At 43.0% G+C, this 23760-nt stretch overlaps 2 pseudogenes; one reads left to right on the top strand and one right to left on the bottom strand.

Annotated features, from left to right (window-relative positions):
* Positions 1 to 1303: 1303 nt before the first annotated feature.
* Positions 1304 to 1421, bottom strand: LOC126185885 (5S ribosomal RNA; annotated as a pseudogene).
* Positions 1422 to 19153: 17732 nt separating this feature from the next.
* LOC126186577 (U6 spliceosomal RNA) lies at positions 19154 to 19244 on the top strand (annotated as a pseudogene).
* The last annotated feature ends 4516 nt before the right edge of the window (positions 19245 to 23760 follow it).

Here is a 23760-nt window from a genome sequence, read left to right as displayed (position 1 = left end):
CGTACTGCATCTGTAACAGCAGTTGAGCCGTAGATGGCACTGCAGTGACTCAAAGATCTTTTACAAATCGGTTACTGCAATGACAGCACCGAGCCAGACGCCCGACTGTGTTCCATTGACCCCAAACCACCGCTATTTGCGACTTCAGCGATGTTGAATCGATGCTGATGAGACGCCTCAAACGTTCCCCGAGGATTGTTTATAGCCCACAGATGACGATTATGCGGACTGATGATGCCAGTTTTGGCAAAAGTTGCTTCGTCAAAAAAAAGGTTCAAACGGCTCTGAGCACTATGGGACTTAACATCTGAGGTCATCAGTCCCCTAGACCTTAGAACTACTTAAACCTAACTAGCCTAAGCACATCACACACATCCATACCCGAGGCAGGATTCGCACCTGGGACCGTAGCGGTCGCGCGGTTCCAGACTGAAGCGCCTAGAAACGCTCGGCCATTCCGGCCGGCGTTACTTCGTCGGTAAAGATGATAAAGATGACTGATGACAGAAATCCCATGGTTGTGACGGCCGCGTGCATGGTCCTTGCACTCGTCGCAGGTGATAGGATTAGTAGTGGTTTGATGCAGGATACAGATAATCGTACTTTGGTTTACACCACGTTGGCGGACTACTTTCCTGGAGCTAGTACTAGGGTTCGCTTCCATATCCGTAGAACCCGATTCTCCAAATCTGATGTACGCACAGTCCTCCGCCTCCCTGCACGATCGTCTGTCTGAAAGGAGCCATGATCACACAAACGCTCAAAAAGTGCTTGAAATATTATGTGATGTGGTTCCTGTCCGTGAGAGTACTTGTTTTGGTAAAGTCGTGCTGCCTCTCGGCCGTTTCCATCTGCTTGGCCGTACACAAACACCATCTCGGCTTGTTCCCGACATGAATACCGGACCATTCTGCCGCTTGCAGTGCGCTGTTCCAGTCCTACAGCCTGGAATACACAAGGAACACACGACACGTGGTCAGAAGAATTTTCATTCGTCAGCTTCATATACCGTGACAAAGATGCATTTGCGGAGATATGTTCATAGGACATTTTTTCCTCAATTTCCAGTCAGGAATCCGTCCCTGCAGTTTGTCGGTTGCATTAATGTTCACCATATAGCAGAGAAAGTACTCCGTCTTCAGGCCACAAGTGGCCCATCGGGACCATCCGACCGTCGTGTCATCCTCAGCTGAGGATGCTGATTGCAGGGGTGTGTGGTCAGCACACCGCTGTCCCGGTCGTTACGATAGTTTTCTGTGACCGGAGCCGCTACTATTCACTAGGCTGAGTGCACCCTGAAAAACGGCAACAGCGCATGGCCTCCAGGGTGGTCACCCATCCAAATTCCGGCCACACCCGACAGCGCTTAACTTCGGTGATCTGATGGGAACCGGTGTATCCACTGCAGCAAGGCCGTTGCGTAGCAGAGAAACGTTGCTAGCAAAATCTCGAAAAATTCTTAACCGATTTTCTTCTTATTGCACAAGCCATTGTTTCCGTGTTCCATACGCTAATGAAACGGGAAGGAGCCTTTGTAGGTTGCAGAATGGAAGGTACACACTTCTACGCAGTTAACAGTGAATTGCAAAGTATAATTTAATAGACTGCTAAGTAACACGCCGTTCTGTTCTGTTCGTCAACATGGAAGTAATGCTTCCTCTGCATCGTGGAGCGAGCGATGTAAAGCAGTGATCACGACTCTGGCTTCGTATTCGGGAGGAGTGAGATTCAAATTTCTGTTCAGAAACCTTAATTTAAATTTTTGCAAAATGTCTAATCATACCTGACAGTTCTGATATAATTTCCTTAATAAGATCGCTGTTAGAGTTACGCTCTATTAAAACTATGTTTCGTTAGTTTTGGTACAGTACATAAATGATGTAGTAAATAAATGTAGATGGCCGGTAGTATTGGTAAGGGAAGGAACATAAACGAAGGTCTGAGAGAAAAACTGGGAACCGACGATTTCTCTTTGTTTCGTTTGCTTGTTTGTTTTTCCCATAATTAGAATCGCACATAGTTCAGTGGTTGTTACTACGTGTTGTGTTGGCAGAAGTGCCAACACCGTGTTACTAGAGGAGGCCGAAATGCACGAGTTTTAGCTCACGCCGGCTGGCGAAAGGAGGGAAGGACTATACTGACGTGAGGTCTGGAACATGACAAGGAATTAGAATTCAGAAAGCGGACGTAGCTAGTTTGATACTTAACTTTAATCCATCAATGATGAACGTCGCTCTTGATGGTACATGAGTCACAATATTATCTGTTCACATAGTACTTATAGTAACTGAATATGGCGCCTTGCTAGGCCGTAGCAAATGACGTAGCTGAAGGCTAAGCTAAACTGTCGTCTCGGCTAATGAGAACGGATGTAGACAGTGAACCATCGCTAGCAAAGTCGGCTGTACAACTGGAGCGAGTGCTAGGGAGTCTCTCTAGACTAGACCTGCCGTGTGGCGGCGCTCGGTCTGCAATCACTGATAGTGGCGACACACGGGTCCGACGTATACTAACGGACCGCGGCCGATTTAAAGGCTACCACCTAGCAAGTGTGGTGTCTGGCGGTGACACCACACTACGTATTTTATATCTTTACAAAATGTAAATTGAACTTTATAAGTAATGAAAATTAGCTGATCGCTTAACTTCTGGGCTTTTGTGTAACCAAAGCAGTAACTTTTGATGTACGTACAGTTCATGTGCACAAACATAAAAAATAAATATAATTATTGTTGTTATTTTGCACTCAATAGTGTGTTGTTCATCATGATCAAAACCAAGAGTTTCCTGTTATGATTGATAAGTGTGAAAGTTGTTTATGAATAACACAAACATGGTTCAAATGGGAGCCATTTGAGGCTCTCAGCACTATGGGACTTAACTTCTTAGGTCATCAGTCCCCTAGAACTTAGAACTACTTAAACCTAACTAACCTAAGGACATCACACACATCCATGCCAGAGGCAGGATTCGAACCTGCTACCGTAGCGGTCGCGCGGTTCCAGACTGTAGCGCCTAGAACCGCTCGGCCACTCCGGCCGGCTCACACAAACATGTTTCATACAATCTCGACGAAGCATTGAAGCGATGTTTGTCATGTTCTTGTTTTGCGTTTTTAATTTTACTTTTTTTTGAGAAAATTACGTTTTTTAGCGCTATACATATGATAGTTCTGTATTGCTTTTTTATTTTTGCTACAACATCCCTCTCTTTCACGTTACAGATCAACAATTTTAGAATAAAACCTGATTTAAACATTCCTAATTTCAGTTTTTCAGTAAATACTGTTTATTTTTAGGTAACAGACAGAAAGACAACTATGTGGAACAGAAATGTTCCGTAGGTCATGTGGCCCTTTATATATCCTCGCCCAGTTTCCAGACCGTTCACTAATTCCGGTTTCTAGTGGTATCTAGTAAGACACTGATCGCATACGCAAGCAAAGCGATCGAAATGAGGTAACGCCCTATAAGCGTGCGACACACCAGACGTATAGGTAACGCAGTTACGATCGTAACTGACCGAAGCCACTAGGAAATTTACCGTGGTTTAAACTTACTTATGAAAGCCTATGGTAGCCTTCGGTGGTTTTACAACTCTAGTAGCTGCAGATTCCGTGACTCATCATTGTCAAGTCCACCTTTGTGCTCCGTCCCAAAGGACATTGATGTCGATAGGGCTTTACACTCCTCCTTTCCTTCTCCAGCATTGTAGCTGTCCTTCATGCTAATAATTATAATAATGATGTCACTTGGAACAACGTCCTGGGGAAAAGTCTTTCAATTGGACGCCAATTCGGTAACTTGCTTTCCCCTGCGTCAGCGGCGCAAGGTGTTTAGATGCGGTCACCCATCCAAGTTATGACCGGGTCCGGCATTGCTTAACTTCGGTGAACGGGCAAGAACCGAAGTGGTTAACGTGGTAAGATCGTTGGCATCTATCTTGCTAATCCTTGTGACTGTAAGATTTATTGCTGGAATTTATTTCCCAAATGTAATATTTTCTGAATCTAATCCTCTATTCGGAAGATACGCAGCAGTTACTCCCCGAATCTTTTAGCTACAGTATCAAACCATTTTGATAAGATGTAATTCGATTTATCTGTGGTCTATGTTGGGCTACCTTTAACCAAATTTTTGGAATTAAATAAAGGCTTCTCTAATTTTTTTCTCACCATCCAGCTACACGTATATAGAGAGTTACATACTAAGGAAATTTTTTAAGGTGACTGAATCAAAATTAAGATGGGTTAAAGTTAAAGAAAACCGCTCTGCGGATCGAATTGGTGAGTTTTCTGTTAGATGTGATTACCTTTAATACTTAAACTAACCGCTCGGTCTAAGGCGTCTTGTCACGGCCCGCGCGGCTTCCCCCGTCGGAGGGTCGAGTCCTCCCTCGGGCATGGGTGTGTGTGTTGTTCTTAGCGTAAGTTAATAAGTTAGATTAAGTAGTGCGTAAGCTTAGGGACCGATGACCTCCGCAGTTTGGTCCCGTAAGATCTTACCACAAATTTCCAAATTTACTTAAACTAAAGCCAGTATTAAGGCAACGGTAATTTTTTACTTCGCGTTGTGTTTCCTGTTCGTTAAGTAATAGCCTGCTAATTAAAAAGACTAATGTTCGATCCTCGGTTAGTTTTACGACTTTTTCTGGCTCTTAACGTTACTTGCACCTTAAGAAATGCTATGTGAAAATGAATAACGACGTTAAACTGAAGGTCCCTCCACAATTTAAAATTTTTGTAATGTTCGCGGAAAACGAGAACATTCCATGACATACGAAAGCATACCTAGATACGTAATCACTGTGCTAATTGACCTGATGATGGTTCAGATTTGTAACTCCCCTAACTGCAGCACTAAGATTGTAGACACGAGGGCGGATATCTTAAAAAAAAAAAAAAATCTGAATTATCCTTGATCTGTGACACGTCCTTAACACAAGACAAAGTTTTAAGTATCTGAAGTGTGACGAATTTTCTATTACGCAACCAAGCGCCTGAGCGTGCTGAGAAAGACCACGTAAACGTTTCCAGCATTAAATGTTGAACTCGTTTCATTTTTATCTGAAAACTGCTAGTAATAATAATCCCAGAAACGAACCTGCCTCTCTTCACGACGAGTAAGTGCTATGACGAAGAAATGGTGTATGGCATAGTACACTCCATAGTTCAAACCAAATGACAGTCAGCGCTATACCATGGCCAAATGTTCGAGAATAATTTTCCTCATGACAGTGCTTAAATATTGTAGACGGCAACACTGTCTAGCCGTCACAGATTACGGCTGCTATTTTGTAAACAGTTCACTTTAAATCATATTCTGTTCTGTTCCTAAGAATGGAAATGTAATTGCATTGTTATTGTACTGTTAGAAGTATTTCCAATGAACTTTCTTTCAGGGCGATGAGTTTTAGGATCAGACAGGTGAATATGAAGTACAACGCTTTTATTTGTAGACCATACCAAGGAACGCATCTTTAATCTACACAGAGAACAGAAAAGACTCTAAAATTTAATATTAGGCTCTGCTGAGGATACCACAGTGTGCTCGATATGAGGCTATCTTCCAGATTTCTCCAACATATATACAGCATGCCATTTATAGGCACTTTTGATTGGCCTAAATGACATTTTCTCTTTCTCTCCCTTCTTGCTCTCTGTCTCATCGGTTCTAATCGCGATGTGTACCCCAGGTGTAAGTTTTCAAACAGCACTTGGCTGATTTTCGATGATAATGCCTCGAATACACATTATATACAAAATTAAAATATGAAAAAAGAAGAAATACAAGTTATACAGGTCGCAGAGCGATAGTGCTCCTGTATGTACGTCATTACACAGCTAATGCTAGGAACAGTGTATTTACTATCGCTGGAGGTGAGTACAGCATATCGACTCATACCTTACTAAGCACCACATATACATCTACATGACTACTCTGCAATTCACATTAAGTGCTTGACACAGGTTTTATCGGACCACGTTCGTTCTATTTCTCTACCGTTGCACTCTGGGCCAGCTCATGGCAAAAATAAAAGCATGTAAATCTTTCCGTGGGAGTTCTGATTTCTCATATTTTTTACAATGATAATTACTACCTATTTAGGTCGATATCGACAAAATATTTTCGCATTCGGAGGATAACGTTGGAGATTGAAATTTCGTGACAAGATCTCGCCGTAACGAAAAACACTTTTGTTTTAAAGGTTCCCGCCCCAGCTCACGTATCATATCCATGATACTCTCTCACCTGTTTTGTGATAATACAAAAAGAGCTGCCCTTCTTTGGTTTTTTCGATGTCCTTTGTCAATCCTATCTGCTAAGGATCCCACACCACACATTGACACTAGCAGAGGGCTGACGAGCGAAGTGTAGACAGTTTCTTCAGTAGATCTGTTGCATCTTCTAAATGTTCTGTCAACAGAACGCATCTTTGGTTCGCCTTTCCTTCCACATTATCCAGGCGATCGTTTCAGTTTCAGTTGTTCATCATTGTAATTTCTAGGTATCTGCTGGAATTGACACCCTTTAGTTTTGAATGATTTATGGTGTAACCGAAATTTAACGGTTTGCTCGTAGTACTCACGTGCATGACCTCACGTTTTTCATGATTTATGGTCAGTTACCATTTTTTGCTCCATACAGATACCTTACCTAAATCATTTTGTAATTGGGTTTGATTTTCTGATGACTTCTATAGACGACACTATCATATTGCAGACAATTTAAGATGGCTGCTCAGATTATCTCCTAAATCATTTATACAGATTAGAAACATCGCAGGGCGTATAACACTTCCTTGGGGAACAGCAGATATCACTTACGTTTTACTCGGTGACTTTCCGTCAATTACTACTATCTGTGACCTTTCTTATAGGAAATGACGAATTCAGTCACACAATTGAGACGTTACTCAATACACGTGCAATTTGATTAGAAGCCACTTGTGAGGAACGGTATCAAAAACCTTTTGGAAAGTAAGACGTTTCAGTTAATTGAACAAAATTTAAAGATCCAATAATAATTCATTACAAGAATGAAGGCCGCAATCTGTAATGCAAGTGTGAATTGCTTTCGGAGCTGTAAAGACACATAATAGATGACCGTGTGTCAAAGTTAGAGGAATGGGCTATAAACTGAGATCAAATGAACGTAAGCTGAAACTTATACTGTGGAAGAGGAGACGAGGAGATCAGGTCTAGAAAAGGAAATGTGAATGAGCTTGGCAAGTAAATCCATGAAGATTTGCTCTTGAACTGAATGTTCTTTCAGTTTTCGCCCATACAGCTGAGAAATCGTTATTTGTTCTTCTGAAGCTTTGGACGGAGTTTTAAAAATTAGTAACATACGGGAACAGATGTCACATCTCATTGAAAGATCTCAGTTGCTCATTTGCAATCTTAGCTTGTTGTTATTTAAATACAATTCTTTGGCGATGTTTATACCCTCCTCACTATTTTAGCCCTGTGGGACACATCATTATTCACAATCTCACTCGCTTTTTTATTTTATCTTCTGCCTACTTGAGGACTTCTTAGATGGAGCAGAAGTTGCTAATAATCTGACATTCTCAGACTGTAGATGGCATGCATATATCTGGCAATCTCTGGATTTTGTGTAGGATGTAAATACTATTTCTTTCTTTCATCTCACATTTAAATTCACAATTTTCAATTTAAGACTGGAAAAGTGGATTATTCCCACAGCGTTAGGATTACTAGCTCCATTTTTTCAAAAGCAGGACGTTGCTTCACAAAAAGCCTGACATTTTTTAAAAGAGTCTGACACTTTATTTTAGAATCATTAAATTGCTTATATTTAACATAGTGGGGTAACAAACATGCTCTGATCTCATAATGAACAGAAAATAATAAATTGAAAATCTGCTGTAGTATTAAACAATGGTATTTAATTATCGTAAATACATCTTGAAGAGATTATCAGTGTTCTTCAGTAGTGTACGCTTTGAAAGTGTATTTTACAAGAGAATATACTACTGAGGGAAAGGTCAATTATTATCTTGAAGAATATAGCTATAAAATTCCTCTCAACGCATTTCCGTGAAATTTTATTTGACCAGTAAAAATGACTATTTCTGAATGTATCAACAAATGGTTCCTTTATTTTGTCCACTGAGCAGCTATGAAAGAAAAAAATATGTCCAATAGATGCTTGCTACTAGGAATCGTAATGAAAAAGTGGCCAATTTTCAAACTTTCAGAAAATGATTCGACTTTTTGACACTTTTTAAATGAGTGACACCACTGTTGGTTTAGTTTAGAGTTTTCGTTCAGCGTTATAGTTTTGACACAATTCTTGATGTTGCAGAATTGATCAAACCATTTCGAACATCTATTTTCATACCTTTGGTTTGCAAGTGCTGAAAACATGGAAGATTGTCCTCAAAGCAAAGATCCTTTAAGTCTTTCAGTTTAAGCCATTTCAAGAACTTGAATATTTCCATGGCTGAATCCACTTTTCTAGGTATTCAGTGCAAGTTTCATAGACACTAGATATACTTTCCACGTATACCTGGCACTCTTTTTGCAAGCGAGCTTCTGAAAAGGATTCAAAGCTAGTCTCACTGAGAGGGATGAGCTTATTCTCAAACCTGTTTTGCAGGGAAATTAATAGTTTCTAATAAGTCATGCACTTCTGTAATAGAACTGCTTTCATTTTCAACAGACATAATTTTGCAGTGAAAAATGTGCATGGTCAAGGAGAAAAGCAGCAGAGAATTTAGTATACGCAAGTTATCCAACTCCTATTATGCTTTCTTTTATCTGTCGTTTGAGAGCAGAATACACATTTTTTGCTCCTCTGCGAGCAAGACCATCGAAGTTAACATCTGCACTGCCACTAACAATAGCGGGGCATTGAGAAGTAGTAAGGGTGTACTTTCTCGAAGTGTTGATAATACAGTTGGCAATATTTTCTGAAGTATCGTTTGTACAACTTTGTAAACCAACGACCTTTGTTTGAATACCACCGTTTTCATGATCAAATTATTAATTTACAGCAGGGAAAATTTTCAGTGCACCATGATTACTTGCATCTCTCCCCAGACCGAAATATGGAACTTTGTTATTCAAAGTTTTGAGAAAAACATCTACAATGTGAGGTGAAATGGCATAATTTATTATGGCTTCTGTTTTAGTTTTCCCACAAGATAAATTTTGTGCTACCTCGGATTCTGAAATGAGTTTTATATTTCATTTGCTTGTACAATCCATCGATTTGCACGAATTATGGTGGGAAACCGTGTGGCGTGCTAGTGTGGCTTGAGCGTTTCTAACTACAGATGGAGGTTTTTTATTCACAAAATGTAGCATTAAGCAAGATGTGAAGCTGGTTTGGACTATCCTTTTATATTTTTCTGAGCTAAGATGTCTTTCGAAGTCCATAACAGCCTTATTTCCCATAAGACATCCGCAACTGAGAGGCATGATAATTAATTTAGAGAGATCAATAATTTCGTACACCTGTTAGATGGAATACCCGACACCGGTCGTGGTTTGAATAAATATTAATATAACTGAAGCAGATGCCTCCAAATTAATTATGTTATTTCCCATATTAACGTAACAATCACACACGGCACATTTAGCTTCACTTTCGTTTCATCTCAAATACAAAACGTCGGTATTTTGCTTTTATTTTGTCTGAGAACTTGCACTGCCTTTTTCTGCTATCGGTACTATTTAACTTCAAATCAGACGTTAACTACCCAGCTGTTGTTTCACAGCGTGGCAATATCAAGACAGTGCTAAACAAACTACAATATCGCGAATCGAGATATTCATACGTCGACAACGAAAATATCGAGACAGTGCTAGACAAACTACAATACCACGAATCGAGGTATCGTATACGTCGACTACGAATGCAACTTTTCTCTGCCAATCACGTCATTAGTAGCGGACATCGCGAAAAAATATACAGCCAAATGTGCGCAGCTTATAATTCAATCCAGTGACACTACACTGAAGTTCGTCAGACGATGAAAAAAGCCGGAGTTTTTATAAGGAACAGAAATTTTGGCCAGACATTATAAAAAGCACCGAAAAACCGCACGTCCGCAAAGAGCCGCGAAGTTGGTAACCGCATGTGGAGTATATAAGGAGCACTCGACAGGCGCGAGCCTATGCTGTGCGAAGCTAGACAGGGCGCAGTCTGGCGGCGCGCTGGCAGACGTTATCGCAGTGTACGCTGTGCCCAGCGTCCTTAAATCTGAGGTCGGCTGTGGTTCCCGCGCCACTTTTACTGCACATCCTCTGTTTCAACATTTTATCGCCCTTCCCACATGGGGAAAGGAAGCGGCAATGGCAGGATCACATGACCGGAAATCTGGCATCATTGCATGAGAAGCATGGTGGGGAGCGCGCGCTGCCGCGCCACGCCGCTGGCGCCAGCTGGCGTGCGTTTCGTGCAGCACGTCTGGTCACTGGCCTACGGGGAGGGGGCAAGGCGCGTTTCTCCTTCACCATTTGCACAAAAAAATGGCTCAACTGGCTCTGAGCACTATGGGACTTAACATTTATGGTCATCAGTCCCCTAGAACTTAGAACTACTTAAACCTAACTAACCTAAGGACATCACACAACACCCAGCCATCACGAGGCAGAGAAAATCCCTGACCCCGCCTGGAATCGAACCCGGGCGTGGGAAGCGAGAACGCTACCGCACGACTACGAGCTGCGGGCACCATTTGCACAGTGACGATACCAAGGAACGATGCGGTTTAGTAATCCGTTATTCGTTTAAACTGATAATAACGATAAAAAATTGTAAGGTTTATAATTTGTAACAGTACTCAACCACAAGTATGGCTTAAAACGTTTATTTACATCAAACCGTTACCGGTTTCGGATTTCGTACAAGCCCATTTTCTCTTACAGTCTTTTTCACTTTCCTGCTGGGAACTGGTTCTGTAATCGTTACTGGTTTTGTGCAGTGGTGTATATTTCTGTGCAACGTAATCGTCGTGTATTTCTGTTACACATTTTAAAAAATCCACGTTTTGGCACGTGCGTTGTGTGAGTGCTATAATAATTCTCGAAAAACCGGTTGAATACGTGCCATTCTACTCTGTTTTGCAGCACACACGCTCGACATTGGCAAGACGTGTTCAAGCTATATATAAGTAACAAAAACATAAGATTTTAAAATGTATGTCAGAAAAAAAACGAGTGCATCACACAGAATTTACACTACGGCATAAAACCTATAACGACTGCAAAACGAGTGCCCTACAGAGAAGCAAGAAAGTCTGTAAGAGCCATCTGAAGATGGATTTGTAAGAAATCCGAAACCGGTATGTTAAAAAAAAAAGAAAAAAAAAACACCCATCAAAACATGGAAAGCAAAGAACTTGCAACAGAAGAGACTTCTTTCACAGTATCAAAAGGTGAAGTAGTGCTCATAACTCTTAAGGGATGCATTTTAGAGTCCATGTTTACAAGACTTTTTGCTTCGAATGATCGTTCCTGTCATATTCCTGAATACTGACCACTCTTCCTGAGCCACCCTGTATATGCTTCCACAGGAGCCTGATTTCTCTTATCCTGCCTTCACGGGAATTGCGCGAGATGTAACTTAACGTCAGTGGCAGTAGGATCGTCCTGCAGTCTGTCGCAAACGCCGCTCTTATAAACTTACTCAATAGCACTTTACGAAAAGCTTGTCTTGTCCCCTTGGGATCACAAGGTATTTCCATAATACTGTCGGCCCCTGTGGCCGAGCTGTTCTAGGCGCTTCAGTCCGGAACCGCGCTGCTGCTACGGTCGCTGGTTCGAATCCTGCCTCGGGTGTGGATGTGTGTGATGTCCTTAGGTTAGTTAGGTTTAAGTAGTTCTAAGTCTAGGCGACTGATGACCTCAGATGTTAAGTCCCACAGTTCTTAGAGCCATTTGAATCATTTTTCCCTAATATTCGGGTGTTGGTCGAGTTTACCGGTAAAAAATCTAGCAGCACGCTTCTGAGTTGTTTCGATGTCTGTTTTTAATCCGACCTTGCAGGCATCTCAGACACTTGAGCATTACTCAAGAACGAGTTGCACAAATGTTCTTTATGCAATCTAGATGAACGACAATTTCCAAGAATTCTCTCAAGAAACCGAAGTCGACCTTTCGCCTTCCCTACAACCTGTCGCTTTGCAACGTTACGCCTAGATGTTCAGTCGACGTAACTGTGTCAAGCAGCACACCGCTGATGTCATTTTCGAAAAATGGTTCAAATGGCTCTGAGGTCATCAGTCCTCTAGACTTAGAACTACTTAAGCCTAACTAACCTAAGGACATCACACACATCCATGCCCGAGGCAGGATTCGAACCTGCGACCGTAGCAGCCGCGGTGTTCCGGACTGAAGTGCCTAGAACTGCTCGGCCACAGCGGCCGGCTGTCATTTTCGAACATTACAGGATAGTTCTTCCTGCTTATCTGGATTAACTTATATTTTTTTCAAGTTTAGAGAAGGCTGGCATTCGTCACACCGAAACTAAATTCTGTTCAGTTTATTCTGTATCCTCCCACAGTCATTGAACGACTGACGACGACACTTTCCCGTAGACTACAACGTCATCAGCAAACAGTCCCAGTCTGCTGCTCACCACGTACGGCAGATCGTTTATGTGTGTAGAGAACAAAAGCGGCCGTATTACACTTCCGCGGGGCACTCACGCCGATACCTTTGTCTCCGATAAACACTTGCCTTCCAGGTCAACGTACTGGGTTTTATTACTTACGAAGTCTTCGAGCCACTCACATACTTGAGTACCTATTCCGTATGCTCGGACCTTCGTTAACAATCTGCTACCGCGCACGGTGTCAAACGCTTTCGGGAATTCTAGGTATTCGTTAACCTTCCAACACCGATTGTACAGAAATGCAAAATTTTGCAGACAAATTATCTTGATAGATGACACAGCTTCAGCATCAGAGGAAAATCCAGTTTAATTTTACATCTATACCGACTTGCGCGTATATTATGGCTGCCAGGTATTTCGCATTTCCCTCAAAGCATATAATGCGGTTGGCATTCCTTCACACGTCTGTGTTTAATGTGTAGCTGCCGGAAATTTCATTGCTGTATGTCTGTTAGTTACCGTTCAGTGCTGTATTGAGTAGAACGTTGTGTCGCACAGTGCCCGAATTTTGAGATGGTAGGGTCAGAGGAGCATCGTGTCTGCATTAAATTTTCCGTGAAACTCAAGAAAACCTTCGCAGACACACACCAAATGATACAGAAAGCCCACGATGATGAGTGCTTAAGACGTACTCTGTGCTACGAGTGGTTCACAAGATTTAAAAATGGCCGGACGGAAGTTAAAGATGAGCCTCGTTCATGACGTCCTTCGACGTCTACCGACGACGCTAATGTCAGGAACGTCGACGAAATTGTGCGTGCCAATCGAATAATGTAACATTTCAAATGGATCATGTAATGAAAACCTGACACAGCGTCTTGGTATGCATCGTGTTGCCACCAAGTTCGTCCCACGACTCATGAGTCATGACCAGGAAGACCTTCGCCTCGCAATTTGTGATGAGCCTTTGGATCGCTCAGATGAGAGCGAGATATTCCATAAGAGAATCATAACTGGTGATGTGACGTGGGTCTACGGTTATGATGATGAGACCAAGGTACAATCTTCACAATGGGTCGGGAGAGGTTCTCCAAGACCGGAAAAAGCTCATCAGGTCAGGTAAAACGTCAGAACCATGCTGATAGTTTTCTTTGACTTTGAAGGATTACTTTATCATGAATTCGAGCCACAGGGACAAACTGTTACTTGATGGTGCTGTAGGGACGTGTTGCGACGCCTGCGAGAAAATGTAAAAAGGAAACGGCTGGAAATATGGCGATACAATTCATGGCGCCTGCATCACGATAACGCACCCGCACATTTATCGCTGTTGGTGCGTGACTACTGCACAAAGAAACGAAATGACTGTGTCACTTCATCCTTCAAACTCTCCAGAACTGGTCACTGTGGACTTTTTTTATTTCCATTGTTGAAAACCCCGTTGAAAGTGCGAAGATTTGCAACGAGAGACGAGATAAAAGAAAATTCGCAGACGGCTCTTCGCGCGTTCCAGCAAGAGGCGTAACAAGACTGCTTCCTGAAGTGAAAACGGCGTTGGTACCGGTGTATCAATTGTGGAGGAGCGTATTTAGAAGGATACTATGCACAGTGAGTAAAAGGTAAGCGCAGGAAAATTTTGAGAACAAAGTTTCGAAATATTTTGAACAGACCTCTTATAATCTATGTCAATCAGGAAACTGAAGTAGTTCAAAAAACCTTTGACGTTAATTACTAACTAAACTGTGTTCAAACAAAACAAACGAATGTTGCAAACTTTTCCTCACACGTATCCCCTTCATATTGTCAACACGAACCAGGAAGTCTCCTATTCAGCTGCTTGTTCCGTCATCTGCACGTGGCTTCCTATTCTGCCCACAGTCAGTTTCTGAAGAGCATTCCTATGAACAGAAAAATTTGACGGTAATTATTGACTAAACTGTTGGTCAAACCAAAAAATGGAAGCGGAATTTTCTTCCGTAGACCACCTGTGCTCCCTGTGGGTCATATACCCGTACGCATTTGAAAATCGCCCCAATATGTATATTTCTTGAATTGTATCGGTTAGCCGTACTAGCCGTCATTGATGGGATTAAACCAACTTTTTATTTTGTGTTGTTCACTACTACGTAGTTTCGGCTGTGTAGCCGTTCTCAAGTGTGTGTAGTGCATATCATATATAACGTAATTAAAATACGAAGCATAAAGCAATAATTGGTTGTCTGACCGACAGAAGGAAACGTAACTACGGATTACAATCTGTTAAAAATATATATTTGGGCTACTGTCAGCATATTAGTCTACGTCACACTTTTTTTAGAAGCAGAACGTCGTTGGCCTGACATACAATAAAATAAACACGAATTAAGTGAAGCTAAATATGGTAAGTATAAAAAAGGGCGATTGTTATACAATAAAATGCTTAACTTTAAAACATTGAACCACATTACCGGACTTAAGAATTATAAACGCTACATCAGGTGTTGGGAAACCAGTAATTACACAGTGGAGTCACAAATGTAACAGAGTACTGAGCTATGTCAGCGACACGTCGTGACTGATCGGTCAGGGACAAGCCTGAGCGGAAGGATACGCTCTGTCTATAATCTTTGTTAGCCCCGAAACTGACAATATATGAATGACATGAAGGGAAAGAAGGAATATCGTTTCTTTACTTTGAGGGCGAGGTTCATAGGGCGTCGCCATGTATATTTGTAGCATAGAAATAATTCGCCATTACAGTTATAACATTTTCGGGACAGTTGTTTACACAGTATACTATAATGATATACAAACTGAAGCATAACTTTCCATTTTCCTTCGCGCAGAAATTAGTTGTGACTTTTTAAGTGCGTATGGGAATGTTACATGCAGGGAGTAGAGATAATCTGCGAACGGAAATTTCGCTTCCACTGGTTTGTTTGACTACAGTTTAGACAATAATTACCGTGAAATTTTGCTGTTCATAGGAATGGCCTTGAGAAACTGACTGCTCAGGATAGGAAGCCACGGGCAGATGTCGCAACAAGCAGCTGAATAGGAGACTTCCTGGTTCGTGTTGACAATACGCAGGGGACACGTACGACGAAAAGTATACCACATTCGATTGACAACATTCACCAAGTAACTCTGCGGTCCAGACTGAAGGAAATGCAGTGTTTCTGAAGTCACGTCCCTCTTTCGTTCGGTTCAGTACTGAAGCTTACCTTACTTTTTGCCATTAACGTGCTTCGTTTAGACGAAGCAGCTTATGAAATCGTTATAATGTGATCATTTTAGTTCAATTGGTTAGTATTATATCGTTCCAACAAATCATTTGTGAACAACAGAAAAGTATCGATAGCTATATAAACACAGGGTTATTCATAAGTACCTCTGGGGTTTCAGATGACGGCAGCGTGAAAATTATAAGACGTGCAAAAAATGACATAAATCGCTGGATAGAGCATCTCACTAACTTTTTATTCGTAATACGTGATGTGACGTGATTGCAGAGCGCACCACTAGGGAGCAAGCGTGTCGGGACATGGGGACAAATCACCCGCTCCGTATTGCCCCATCGGATTAGTTCGCGCCTGCATGTAGGCAAACAAATAGATTTGGAAAGCAGGCTGCTGTCTCTGCGCATTCTGTGGCAGTAGCGCAGTATCGGTAGTAGCATCGATTTCAGTGAATTGCATACACGTATTGACGTTTGCCACGTCACAAATGGTGCCCCTATTGAGCACCTGTAATGAGAGTTAAAAACTTGGAGAAATGGTCCATCCACTCATATGTATCAATTTTCTGTTCAAATGGTTCAAATGGCTCTGAGCACTATGGGACTTAACATCTATGGTCATCAGTCCCCTAGAACTTAGAACTACTTAAACCTAACTAACCTAAGGACAGCACACAACACCCAGCCATCACGAGGCAGAGAAAATCCCTGACCCCGCCGGGAATCGAACCCGGGAACCCGGGCGTGGGAAGCGAGAACGCTACCGCACGACCACGAGATGCGGGCAATTTTCTGTATGGCTTGTGCACTGTATAGTGAAATTAAAGTGACCACCCGTCAAATCTGAATAACCACCATTTGCAGCGCGAACCGCGGCGAGACGAGCAGTAAGAGCGTCAATGAGGTACTGGACGGTATCGACAGCGGTGTAGCGCCATGCCGACTTCAGTGCCGTAGCCACATGCGTTAGGTTTCTCGGTTGAAGATCCATGGCTCGAACAGCACTATCGAGATGGTACCACAGATTCTCGGTTGGGCTTAAATCCGGGGAGTTTGGTAGCCAGGTGAGTAGAGTAAATTCATCCTGGTGTTCTTCGAACCACGCACATATACTGCGAGTTGTGTGATGCGTTGCGTTGTCCTGCTGGTAGATGGCATCCTGCCGAGCAAAAGAAAGTGCATCAAGAGGTTTACATGGTCTCTAAGAAAAGATGCATATTTACTGACCCTTCGAGAGTGACAAGATCACCCAGGGAATACTACGAAAGCATTCTCCAGACCATAAAACGTGATTCATTTGAAATGGTCAGCTGTCGCCACTCGGTGGACGTCCAGATGCGGTGCTGGGGTGCAAACTCCAGTCTTCATTGCCGACGAACAGCGGGCCCATACGCAGTCACGTTCGCTTAACGGTCGTTAGGTAGACACTGTTGGTGGCCCCTTGGTCCATCTGGGCGGTCAGTAGCTCAACAGTTGCACGTCTATTCACCCGTACACATCTCCGTAGGCGTCGTTAACTCCTGTCATTTGTGGCCCTCGGTGCACCACATTTGCCTCGGCGCTGCTTTTGGATAGTGTCATTTTGCCATGCGCGGTATACTTTAATCGCAGCGGCACTCGAACAGTTTAAAAACTTAACCGTTTGGGTAATGCTTCCACCCTTGGCCCGAAAGCCGATGATGATACCCCTTTAGACGTCAGATATATCGCTCCGTTTCCGCATTACGTCAACGACTGCACTATTCTGCGCGTCCCCCGACACGCTTTATACACCCTCCGCTGCTAGTGTTGCCATCTGCTATCTGTGATTCTTTATTGGTTGGCTGGCTGATCTGGGAGAGGGGACCAAACAACGAGGTTATCGGTTCTATTGGATTAGGAAAGGATGGGGAAGGAAGTCGGCCGTGGCCTTTCAAAGGAACCGTCCTGGCATTTGCCTGAAGCGATTTAGGGAAATCACGGGATACCTAAATAGGATGGTCGGATGCGGGTTTGAACCGTCGTCCTCCCGAATGAGAGTCCAGTGTGATAGCCACTGCACCACATCACTCGGTTGTGGTATTGGAGCATAGGCGATGGTTACATTAATATCAGAGGATCGTGTAGTTTCGTGCAGTCACCTTCCACAACCCCGACAGTACTTGTGAATGATCGTCTATTAATTTGCCTGAAAAATACTAAATAACTTTTTTTCCCTTTAGCATTATGCATACATCGTTTGATTTTCTGTTCCCGTCGAAAAGTCGTCCTGTACACATACAAAACTGCCTTACTCCAATGTCCTGAATATCATGTATGTGCTTCTAGCTATCGAAACCAAGTTTCAGGTAATTGATAGCATGCAAAGCATAAGTAATTTTCTGTACTGATAACGCTTACATAGTTTTGTTTTTCGAATTATTGAAGCAACAATGTTTTTAAAAGAAAAGATACACTTTATTAGATAGTACTCGAAACTTCTTAGATAGAGGAGTTTCTATTTTACTTCATTTTATTTATTCTCTGACCTTTGAGTATACCTTATACAGCCATCCACGTAAATAAATCAGAATTACGAGGGCGTGCTGAAAATAAATACCTCCAATTTTTTTACGTGAAGCCTCTTCAAACTTTTTAAATAAATCAAAGGTGTTTAACATTCTACATCTTTGCTCTTCATGTCTACATATTTGCAAACTTCTGCCGCTAAAGGGCTCAGAATTAACATGGCGGTTTGTGACGTAACTATGTCGGCGCGTGAGAACCAGCAAGCTGTAATCGTGTTTCGAATTCGAAGAATTCGTCCATACATGGAGCACCCTAACCTTCACCATGACAATGCCACATCACACACGAGCGTTACGATGTCTGCAACAGTCCGACGCCTTGGGTTCACTGTTACAATCCTCCATACAGTGCTGACTTGAACCCATCCGATTTTCATCTGTTTCCAAAACGTCAAGAACACCTTCGAGGACTTTCCTTTGAGAGTGAAGAAGCAGTGCAAGCAGGGGTGATTTTATAGCTCCGTCAACAATGTCAAACATTCTACAGTGACGGTATCAAGAAATGGGTCTCTCATTGGGAGAAATGTGTTCGTCACCACGGTGAAAATGTTGAGAAATAAATATGGAGACAGGAAGAATAAATATGTAGAATGTTAGTAACGTTTGTTTCATTAAGAAAGCCTTAAAAGCTTTTATGTTAAAAATAAAAATGGACTAATTATTTTTCAGCACGCTCTCTTACATACAACTGGTGTAGGTAACGAAATCAAATTTGTAAAACTAACACTAATGACGATGATATAAAACAAAGACAAAACCTGCTGAAAATGACATACTGAAATTACACAAAGTTATTTAGTGTACTGGCTTCGGCGGTAGATATACCAAAATTGGAACGATACACAGAAGATCAGCATGACCCCTGCGCAAAATCGTGAAGCGTTCCATATTTTTTTGCCGGCACGGTAGCTCAGCGTGTTTGGTCAGGGAGCTAGTTGGCCTCTGTAATAAAAAACTGAGAGGAAGGATCAACAAACGAACTTTAACGGAACCGATGTCATGTGACGTCCGCAACGATTCCCGGCTGCGTCGGGGATTTTCTCCGCTCAGGAGCTGAGTGTTGTGGTGTCTTTATTTCATCTCCATCCAGCGCGCAGGTCGCCCCATGTGGCGTCGAATGTAATAAGACCTGCCGACGTCGGAGCCAACGTCTTGCTTCAGCAATACCCTGCCCATCATCCACGTTTTGCTTCCCCTGGAGAGCGTCCTTCATTGGGCTAAACAGATGGAAGTCTGAAGGTGCGAGATCAGGGCTGTAGGGAGGTTGAGGAAGAACATTCCAATGAAGTTTTGTGAGCTCCTCTCGGGTGGGTGATGTCCAATTGCGCAGGGAGGTGTTTGATTGTGATCCGTCGATCACCTCGACTGGGACAGTCTGCACGTTCCAATATTGCAGGAGTCCCAGTTGTCTGCGGCCGGCCGGCGTGTGGGAGATTGGCCAGGTTTGCGCGACTTTGTTGAGATGATGACAGATGCCTCGGCCAAGGACTCACCGTGCTTTTGTGCACTGCCAGGTGTCCCCAGATATTCTGCATGGGCCTATGAATATTTGCGATGCTCTCGTTTTCCGCCAAAAGAAACTCAATGACAGCCCACTGCTCGGAATGCACCTCCGTTGCGGACGCCATTTTGAAGGCTACGTTTAGCGCCGCCACCTATTGGAACTTCATGAAACTGTAGGAGCTGTGGCGGGAATATTCCACGATGTCCCACAACGAATTCCGCATTTTTTCAGACGAAACTGGCCTAGAAAAAAATGTTCTTCGTTACCTATTGAACGCCCTCGCAGATAAGTGATTTAAAGTTATTGCTTTACATCCAATCGTTGATCTGTGTTGTGTTTGGCGTACCTCTTGGAACAGTCACGATAATATGCAATATAATATTCGCCATATTCTCATTGTTGTTACTTGGGTGTGCCTTTTGATGGTGCTGAGATGGATACGGGTTGTGAAGTGTGGGTGAATTTGCTGTCGTCATGAGAACCATTTTGCCATGTAGACAGTGTCGGGATGTCGCTCGTGTCTTGCCATCTGCTGCGTGGGTCGGCTGGTGCTGTGCGTCTGAATGGGGACAGCAGGCGCGACCTGCACCACTGGGACCGGCGCGGCGGCGCGCTTGCTGGTCAATGTGTACACAACACGGCGCGCGGTGGGGCAGACGCGTCTGCAGGCGCGAAAAATGTTGGCTGGCTGGGTGGGGGGAGCTGCCGCTGGTATTACTGGGCACTGGCGGCGGAGCAGCTGACACGTGACACGGATGTTTCCGTGCACCAACAGTAGCACGGCATCATTTACCTTCCACCGCGACAATTTCTTGACATGTTAAATCCAACTCTTCTCATTTCCTTTTCATTTCCCTTCATTTGGCAAAATCTGGGCAAACTTCGAATGTAGCCTTGCGATGAGCTCTGCATTAAATGCGTGTAGCATGAGTGTAGGAGTGTCTGTATCATGATTATCGTCATTGCCCTTATGAAGCCCTCCACAGTAAAGACATTTGTAGGCTTCCTACGATACTAATTACGTCCGTGTATAAATCTCACACAGACCAGACACTGAAAAGCGGATGGTACAAAGAGCTTCACACGGCATCTTACTCCATGGATGGCAATGTAGTCTGGTCTTTTTTGGTACTTCACTGTCATTAAAAATACTGGAACAGGCCTTTTTGAAATATTCGCTCATACTGTATTTCGTGACAATGTTGACTGGAATACTCCGTTTCAAATTCTAAAGGTGGCAGGGGTAAAATACAGGGAGTGAAAGGCTATTTACAATTTGTACAGAAACCAGATGGTAGTTATAAGAGTGGAGGGGCATGAAAGGGAAGCAGTGGTTGGGAAGGGAGTGAGACAGGGTTGTAGCCTCTCCCCGATGTTATTCAGTCTGTATATTGAGCAAGCAGTAAAGGAAACAAAAGAAAAATTCGGAGAAGGTATTAAAATCCATGAAGAAGAAATAAAAACTTTGAGGTTTGCCGATGACATTGTAATTCTGTCAGAGTCAGTAAAGGACTTGAAAGAGCAGTTGAACGGAATGGACAGTGTCTTGAAAGGAGGATATAAGATGAACATCAACAAAAGCAAAACAAGGATAATGGAATGTAGTCGAATTAAGTCGGGTGATGCTGAGGGAATTAGATTAGTAAATGAGACACTTAAAGTAGTAAAGGAGTTTTGCTATTTGGGGAACAAAATAACTGATGATGGTCGCAGTAGAGAAGATATAAAATGTAGACTGGCAATGGCAAGGAAAGCGTTTCTGTAGAAGAGAAATTTGTTAACATCGAGTATTGATTTAAGTGTCAGGAAGTCGTTTCTGGAAGTATTTGTATGGAGTGTAGCCATGTATGGAAGTGAAACATGGACGATAAATAGTTTGGACAAGAAGAGAATAGAAGCATTCGAAATATGGTGCTACAGAAGAATGCTGAAGATTAGATGGGTAGCTCACATAACTAATGAGAAGGTATTGAATAGAATTGGGGAGAAGTGGAGTTTGTGGCACAACTTGACAAGAAGAAGGGACCGTTTGGTAGGACATGTTCTGAGGCATCAAGGGATCACCAATTTAGCATTGGAGGGCAGCGTGGAGGGTAAAAATCAGAGAGGGAGACCAAGAGATGAATACACTAAGCAGATTCAGAAGGATGTAGGTTGCAGTAAGTACTGGGAGATGAAGAACCTTGCACAGGATAGGATAGCACGGAGAGCTGCATCAAACCAGTCTAAGGACTGAAGACTACAACAACTACAACTACAACAAACTGTATTACGTTTGTTGTAACGTTTCATATTGACTACAGATTCGCTGCCTTGGATAATATGAAAAATTTCTTCCACATCTTGGATGATACCTTGCTCTGTCGCCAAAAGGACGAAGTATAAGACTCTATGTTACTACACTGAAAAATATTGCCTCCGATCTAAAGCATCAGCAACTTCACCAGAACACTTTTCTTCTTTTCACGATTGAAGCTTGGCTATACTGTGTTTATGATACACTGAGGTGACAATAGTCATGTGATACGTCCTAATACGGTGTCGGATCTCTTTTTTCCTGGCATAGTGCTGCAACTCGACGAGGCATGGACTCAACAAGTCGTTGGAAGTCCCCAGCAGAAATATTCATCCATGCTATCTCTACAGCCGTTCATAATTGCGGAAGTGTTGCCGGTGCAGAATTTTGCGCACGAGCTGACCTCTCGATTATGTCCCATAAACGTTCTGTGAATGGCCAAATCATTCGTTCGAATTGTCCTGAATGTTCTTGGAATTTGGAAATTTGTGGTAAGGTCTTATGGGACCAAACTGCTGAAGACATCGGTCCTTAAGCTTACACACTACTTAATCTAACTTAAACTAACTTACACTAAGGACAACACACACACACACACCCATGCCCGAGGGAGGACTCGAATCTCCGACGGGGGGAACCGCGCGGACCGTGACGGAGTGTTCTTCAAACCTGTCGCGAACAATTGTGACCTGGTGACATGGCGGACTGTCATCGTTGTTTGGGAACATGTAATCCATGAATGGCTGTGGATGGTCTCCAAGTAGCTGAACGTAACCATTTCCAGTCAATGATCGGTTCAATTGGACCAGAGGACCCAGTCCATTCCATGTAAATACAGTCCACATTGTTGTGGAACCACCACCAGCTTGCACTGTGTACTGTTGACAACTCGGGTCCATAGCTTCGTGGGGCCAGAGCCAAACTCTAACCCTACCGTCGGTTCTTACCAACTGAAATCGGGACTGATCTGACCAGGCCACGGATTTCCAGTCGTCTAGGGTCCAACTGATATGGTCACGAGCTCAGGAGAGGCGCTGCAGGCGATGTCGTGCTCTTAGCAAAAGCACTCGCGTCGGTCGTCTGCTGCCTTAGCTCATTAACGACGAATTTCGCCGCACTGTCCTAACAAATACGTTCGTCATACGTCTCATATTGATTTCTGTGGTTCTTTCACGCGCTATTGTTTATCTGTTAGCAGTGTCAACTCTATGCAAACGCCACTGCTCTTGGTCGTCAAGTGAAGGCTGTCGGCTACTGGGTTGTCCGTGGTGAGAGGTAATACCTGAAATGTGGTACTCTCAGCACACTCTTGACATTGTGAATGTCGGAATATTGAATGTCCCAAAGATTTGCGAACTGGAATGTCTCTTGCGTCTGGCCCCAACTACCATTCCGAGTTCGGAACTGCTAATTACTGTTGTGCAGCCATAATCACGTCGGAAACTTTATCACATGAATCACCCAAGTACAAACGACAGCTCCGCCAATGGACTGCCTTTTTATACCTTGTGTACGCGATACTACCGCAATCTAAATATATGTGCATATCGCTATCCCGTGACTTAGTCACCTCAGTGTAAGGGCTGCGTCTTGAGACATCTAATTTTGTG

This window comes from Schistocerca cancellata, chromosome 4 (assembly GCF_023864275.1).
Source record: "Schistocerca cancellata isolate TAMUIC-IGC-003103 chromosome 4, iqSchCanc2.1, whole genome shotgun sequence".
In the NCBI taxonomy this organism is placed as follows: domain Eukaryota; kingdom Metazoa; phylum Arthropoda; class Insecta; order Orthoptera; family Acrididae; genus Schistocerca; species Schistocerca cancellata.
This window is presented reverse-complemented; position numbering and strand designations above follow the sequence as displayed.